This window comes from Condylura cristata, unplaced genomic scaffold (assembly GCF_000260355.1).
Source record: "Condylura cristata isolate star-nosed mole 26May11 unplaced genomic scaffold, ConCri1.0 scaffold00020, whole genome shotgun sequence".
Lineage (NCBI taxonomy): Eukaryota > Metazoa > Chordata > Mammalia > Eulipotyphla > Talpidae > Condylura > Condylura cristata.
In genome coordinates, this window is record NW_004567121.1 from 19,947,605 (window position 1) to 19,954,445 (window position 6,841).

Here is a 6,841-nt window from a genome sequence, read left to right on the forward strand (position 1 = left end):
CTCTGTCTCTGGTGAATCCTCTCACCACCCCTGCACCTCTGGCTTATACCCCAATTCTATATGCATAAATAAAATAAAAATCTAAAATAAATAAAAAAACAACAGTGACCCTTCCATCAAGACAATAGCCCAGCCCAGGCAAGTCTAAATAATTAAAAACATAGTAGGAGATCCCTTGAAGAGGAAATTTCTCATGCTAGAAGTGAAGTATTAAACAGTAGATGAAGATCACATAATTTCTTTGATGATAGAACCATTTCAATGATTTCTTGTAACTTATAGATAAGAGCTACATAGTAAATAAAACAAAGAAAGAAATGAAAAGATCAGACTAATAAGCCTGAAAAAAAAAATGGAGCCTTTTAGTTTAGGGAAAGGGAGCATATTTAAACAAAATTATTATTATTGAAAACATGTGAATCAACGTTATCAACTGTAGAACATAATCTCATCCCTCCTCCAAAAAAACAAAAAAGAAAGAAAGAAAAAGAAACTGGAAAATTGTAGCAAATACTCCAATAAAAATATCTTCCAGGGAGAATTTAGAGCTATACTGAAAAGAAAAACATTTGGAATCACTAGAGTACAAGTGAATCAAAAAAGAAGGAGGAAGAAATGCAACCTAGTTTTTGAACTTAGGAGCAATACAAAAAGAAAGGAAAAAAAAAATCCCAACAGAAATGAAAACTAACTTACAAAGTCCAAGGAAGAATAAATTTAAAAAGAGATTTAATGAAAGACTGACGAAAAGCAGGGAGTAAAAATGAGTTAAAGAAAGAATTTAAAAGGGCTGGAGAACAGTAAATGAAGTGGAAGACCAGCAAAGCATATCAGTTTGGAGTTCCTGAGCAGGAATTTCAAAGTGATGGAACAGATCATTGATAATTGCAGAGGAAGAAAATGTTCCAGAAGTGAATCATGAACTGACTCTACACAGTGAAAGGGTTCACTTGGTAAAATCGACCTGGAATGATCATCTCAGAGATATTCTAGTAAAATAACTTGGATTGAAAAAAAATTTCTCCTGAGAAAACCAAGAATTTGTTTGAAACAAGGAGGTTAGACTGGTATCAGATCGTTCAAAAAATAATAAAGCAAAATAAGAGTGGAGAAGTATTTGCAGGAAACCTAGGAAAATACAAACCAGGAGTTTTACAGCCAGGCAATCTGTTTAAGTATTAAGGACATAGCAAATGAGTTTTGAATATGAAAAAACTCAGAGCCTCCCTGGTGATACAGGGTAAAGCCTCAGCACTGTCAAACTACTGGAAGCCACTGCAGCCTGGGTTCCATAGCCGACCAGGGAGCTGACCCACCTGGTGCAGCAGACCTCTCCTGACCCACCCGCTGCTCCCCTCAGCAGTCTACTTTTCTGCCTGTTCTGCCCCCCACTCTGTCTCTGGTGAATCCCCTCACCAAACCCCACCGCCACCCCACCTCTAGCCTATACTCCAGTTCTTGTATGCATACATAAGTAAAAATAAATCTTAAAGAATATGCAGTCCCTCAGTGCATAGAACTCTTCCTGAACCTCACACAGGAGAGGAATTCAAGACAGCAACTATAGATAACAGGAGATGGACGAATTGGCTGTTTCTGTCCCTTACAATTCATAGGTTGGAACCCTCTTCCTGCCTGTGTGGATGGCATTAGAAAGAGTAAAATGAGACGAGGTCTCATAGTGTCCTGGTCCCTGGAAGCTGGCTCTGCTTTCCACTCTTGCCCGGCGAAGACACTAGAGAAGTTGGTTTGCATCACCCAGAAGAGGGTGCTCGCCAGACTGGACTGTGTTGGCACCTTGATTTTGAATTTCTAATCTCCAGAATTATAAGGAATAGATTTCTGTTGTCTACAAACCCTCCAGTTTCTGGTATTTTGTTACAGCAGCTCAAGTTCACCAAGACAAAGACTTTGCTATGAAGACAGATAAAGAGCGGGGCAAACTGTTTGCAGTATGTGCTTAGTGTCTGGGAAAAGGAGATAGACTGGCATTGGTGCTTCATATTAGGAGAAAAAAATAGGAAAAGAAAATCCAGAATAACCCTGAAGAGCACTTTAGGATGTCCCTTCAAGGTGATCACAGGAGCTAAGGCCATCCCCAGAGAGACAGCCCTTTCTTTCCCATCTTTACTTCACTCCAGAAGTTCACATTTCTGAAAAAATAAGTCATATGGACCAAATTTCCAGTTTTATTCTTCTCAAACCAAAAAGGCATGCATTTTTTTGAAAACATATTTGCTCATTTCCATGTTACAAACAGCATTTTATATTTTTAATTCATTTACTTTTAACCCAATGAGCATTTTCAAACGCAGTTTAAAGACAAAATTCTGCCACAAACAAGAGCTGCTTTTTAAAATTTCATACAAAATGAGAAAATTAAACACAGGTAGTGGACTCCACACTTATTTGAGAAACCACTTATCTTTTGCCTATAGACTGGCTGAGTGGACCCAATATTACCACAGTTCTAGGACTTCAACTAACTGAAAAGCTAAGCAAATGGAGAGCAGTCACTTTGCAGTGACCCCACTATGTTCACTGACTTGCTGTCCACTTCATGGTAAAATTTTATGGCAACCCATTATTTTTATAGATGAGCCAAATGAGGCTCAGTGAAGTTAAGCGTGGATTCTAGGCTACTTTAATGAAAGTGACAGGCCCAAGCTTTGAGAATACAGTGTGTGACCTCCAGTTAATGCACCTTTGCGAATCTGTGGCTCTATGCCATTGCTCTTGTCCATCCTCATCTCTCTCCTTTATCCTATAAGCCAGAACAGTGGTCATTTCTTGTGCTAATCACCTCCACACAGGCAATCACAGTGTTGAATGAGAATGTGAATTTCCCTCTAACACCATGAAAGAGTTTGGTCCATCAACGCTGAGGAACAAAATTACCAGAAGAGTTAAAGCCACTGTTCCCCAAGTGCTCAGATGCCCACCAAATAAGAGACCACATCAGAGAATTGCAAAGGACAGCAGGAAAGCGGGCTTGAGAGTCCAGACTTCAACATCTGCAACAGAATGAGAGAGAGAGAAAGAATGCAGAGTCTCCTGGGCCCACTGCCATGGCAGGGTGCTGTGGTAGCCAGATGCAATGAATCAGGACTGGGCAATTTGGAAGGGGACCCACAGCTTGGGAGTAGAAGGGACAGTCACAGGACATCCGGTAGGAAGCTCCATGGCCTGAGCAATGGAATCCAGCTCGCTCCTTCTGAAGGTTTGTGGGATGTTAGTGACAGGGTGGCATCAAGGATCTAGATTCTCAAGGATATTACAGTAACAGACTATCAACATCCCCTCTAGCAAATGCTGTCCTGCTATACAAGTTCAACTACAATTTCATGCTCTGTTGAGAAGCAAGAGCAGGGAACAGGAGAAGGCCTTACAAGACAGATTTTTCCGAAAGAATCTTGTTGACTGCACCATTTAAAAGACATCCGGGAAGTCTCATGCTGAGTGGGTTCAGGAATACAGTGCTGTGCGGAACAGGGTCTTTCACACCCCGTGACCTTGGCCTTGAGAGCCTTGGCCATGAGAACCTGCTGAATTTCACTGGCATTTGGCTTGCCTGGCCCCTCTCTGCTGACACCACTCTGCTTCTTCAGGGAGTCCAGGCCCTGAGTTAGAGAGGACTCTGCTTGCCAACTCACATTTCTCAAGCACACCCGCTGTGACCAACGCTCTGTTTCCTGAGCGCCAAGGCCCCAGCCCGAGTTTTCTCTTGTCTCGCCCAACCCACAGCCACTGTGTGCTGCCCTGGCCTCCACCCAGCCTCGATGGAGGTCCCAACATGTGTGCCACGACCGAGACAGACCCCCAGAGCCTGGCAAAGTGTCTAGCCCGCACTAACTTGCATCACTGGCACTGCCCACGCCCCGCACCCAGCATCTGCAAAGGCTCGGGGCCTCCTAATGAGCGAATGTCTGTTTCATATTCACCATCCTGATGAATGCATGGGCTTCAGGAAGCTGCATTTTGTGTTTTCTGGCTTGTGAGTCCATCAGGCAGCTTACAGTTCCGTGCTAGAGAGGCTGGCATTTACCCTCACTGCCGGGCAGCTAGCCAGAAAAAGGACAGTCAGTGTGTTTCTGTCCTTGGGTACTATTCCTGTACAAATAGTACTTAAGACATAAATAATGAGCTTTTAAAATGTAAATTCAAGGGTAGTTTCCAACTATTTTAAAAGTAAATAATGAGCTTTTAAAAAGTGAACTCAAGGGTAGTTTTTAACCACTTTCATTTCTCCTCCAGGACCACGGGACTCACTCTCTGGGTATTTATTACACCTCTGGGTATTGTTCACCTACTACCTGCCTGGATCCTGTTTCTTCCCCCACTTTGGAAAAGAAGCATGAAGAAGGAGGCCTCATAACCTGAGGCTCCCTAAAACCCACACCATGGTTTGGGGGTTTTCCCTGTAACAGTGATTAAAAAATATTCAGCAGAAAATGCTTTGGAAACATGGACGTTTCAAGAATAGTCTTTCAAAGGGAACATGCCCAGCCTGCCTGCCTATGAGTTGTTTTGTTGCTTTTTCTGAACTATGTGAGAAGGGGAGCCCCTGGAAGAGGGCACCCACAGGGGTGCTCCCCTAGCCAATGTAGGGATGAGGGAGACAGTGTGGACACAGGTCCCGGGGGACTCAGGGGGCTAGTCACAGGCTCCTGGAAGTAAGTGGGGAGAGCACAGGTCGCTGCAGGGCCAAGCCAGGCACAGGCAGGTGTGGGAGAGGTATCCAAGAGAACAGCTTCCTGTCTGCCATCGTGTCAAGTTCACATTCTGAAAACTTCTGTCTGACACAGGCGGAACTGGCAGGAAGAGGTTCATATTGCTTCTCTTCAGGAGGGGACAATCACACACCTCTGGTGACCCAGTTAAGAGACATGTTTGTAAGTAGTGCCTCAGGGCTTCCTAGCACTTTTTCTCTCTGTTAGAAGCAAGTTGAGCACATGCCCACTGCACACTCCTGTTGCCAGCCCATCCTAGAGCCCAGGCCACAGCATGGATGGGTCTCTGCTTTAAGTTTTCCGGCTTTTATGCTTCAAGCCAGAAAGGTAAGGAGAAAATTATCAGTGGCTGTGCCTCGGACTCCTGCTCCATAGTCCTTCCAGTCCTCCAGGCCAACATGTATCTGGTGGCCAAGGCCCCCCGGGAGCCAACTAGGACACAAAGCATTTAGAAGTCAAACATTAGCAGTGGTGTGAAGTTTGCCTTCCCCTGTTCTCTAGACCAATTTTCCAGCATGGATCTCGAGTTCAGAAGAGGCTTGTCTCTTGTGAGCACTGGCAAGCCACAGGCTGTGCATGCCCCATCATTCCTTGGAGCTGGGATTTCAGAAGTTCAAGAGCTCCTTACAGTAGGGGGATCTTGACTACTTGAGGGACACTCCAATATAAATGAACAAAGTGATTTCCTTTTGTGTTTCATGTAAAATTGTTCTGTTTACCAAGACTGTCAAGCCAGCTGCCCGTTACTTTGAAATGGATACAGTTGTGACCCCATTTGGACAAATGGGATTTAAAACTTCCACGAGAGGGCTCCCTGGTGGCACAGGGGGTTAAGTCTTAGCACTTAGCTATTGGCAGCCACTGCAGCGTGAGTTTGATTCCCACCCTGGAGGTGACCCACATGGTGCAGCAGACTTCTGACCTACCCTCTGCTCCCCTCAGCAGTGTACTTCATCAGTCGACCTGTTCTGCTCCCCACGCTGTCTCTAATGGATCCTCTCTCACACACCTCACCTCTGCACCTCTGGCCTGTGCCCCAGCTCTTGTACACATAAATAAATAAATCTTTAAAAAAAAGTAAGTAGGGCCCTCCCTGGTGGCACAGCGGGTTAAAGCACAGCACTGGGAAGCTGGAGCCACTTCTGCATGAGTTCGATTCCCGCCTGCCCCGGAGGTGACCACATGGCGCGGCAGACCTCTCCTGACCCGCCCGCTGCTCCCCTCAGCAGTGTACTTCGTTGATCTGCCTGTTCTGCTCCCCAGTCTGTCTCTGGTGAAGCCTCTCGCTGCCCCTGAGCCTCTGGCCTGTACCCCAGTTCTGTATGCACAAATAAATAAATCTTTAAAAAAATAAAATAAAAAAAAATAAGTAAAGGTTCTAAGCAAAGAGCCTGTGCCTTCAATTAGAGATAACCCACATGATAAAACTTCAAACCCTTTCCTTTTATGGTGACTCAGAAGACTGCAGACAACCTTCAGCCCTGTCAAGCTGCTGCATATTTACCAAGTCTGAACCTTGAGGCAAAAATCTAAATCCAAATTGCCACAGGTAACTGCCATTATTATCATATTCTCACCAAAAAGCATCATGTGTTAGAGTAAGATGATCCCTTCCTCCAAAGTTACTGGTGCTAATTCTTCTGTTAGTCTGGGTCAATGCTAGAAATTGGAGTGGGAAGATGTTTTCAAACCAACTTTGCTTTTGTGGTGATTATTTAACAGACTCCATCTGGAGAATCACTATAAATGTTTGCTTTTCTGTCACGCTGATGAGATCTTTCATACACTGGGGGCATATTCAGGAGGAAAGTGGTTGTTGAAAGACAGGCGAAGTGGAGAAGAGAGGCGTTTAAGCAGAATTTGTGTATTTACTTGGTCTCAACATAAAGCGTTCTTGAAACGGCTGGGAGGGGGTCCCGGGGTGAGGGAAAGTCAGGGAGCCTGGAAGAAAGATTACTTTGGGCAGTTTTCTGCAGAGAATAAAATTTAAGTGTCTAAGTATATATAAAATATGCTCACATTCCAAATTTTATGAGACAGCCTGTTTCTAGGGTGTCAACTTACCCACACTTCTACTTAGCAAAAGATGTATCTGCTTAAATCTATGATTT

At 44.3% G+C, this 6,841-nt stretch overlaps 1 long non-coding RNA gene across 1 annotated transcript in view; it reads left to right on the forward strand.

Moving 5' to 3' along the window:
* Positions 1-4,345, forward strand: part of LOC105853893 — an 11,860-nt gene extending 7,515 nt beyond the window's left edge. Inside the window, exon 3 of the long non-coding RNA XR_001145651.1 lies at positions 4,255-4,345. This is a non-coding gene — a long non-coding RNA (uncharacterized LOC105853893). The remainder of the gene's footprint in view (positions 1-4,254) is intronic.
* Positions 4,346-6,841: the final 2,496 nt, after the last annotated feature.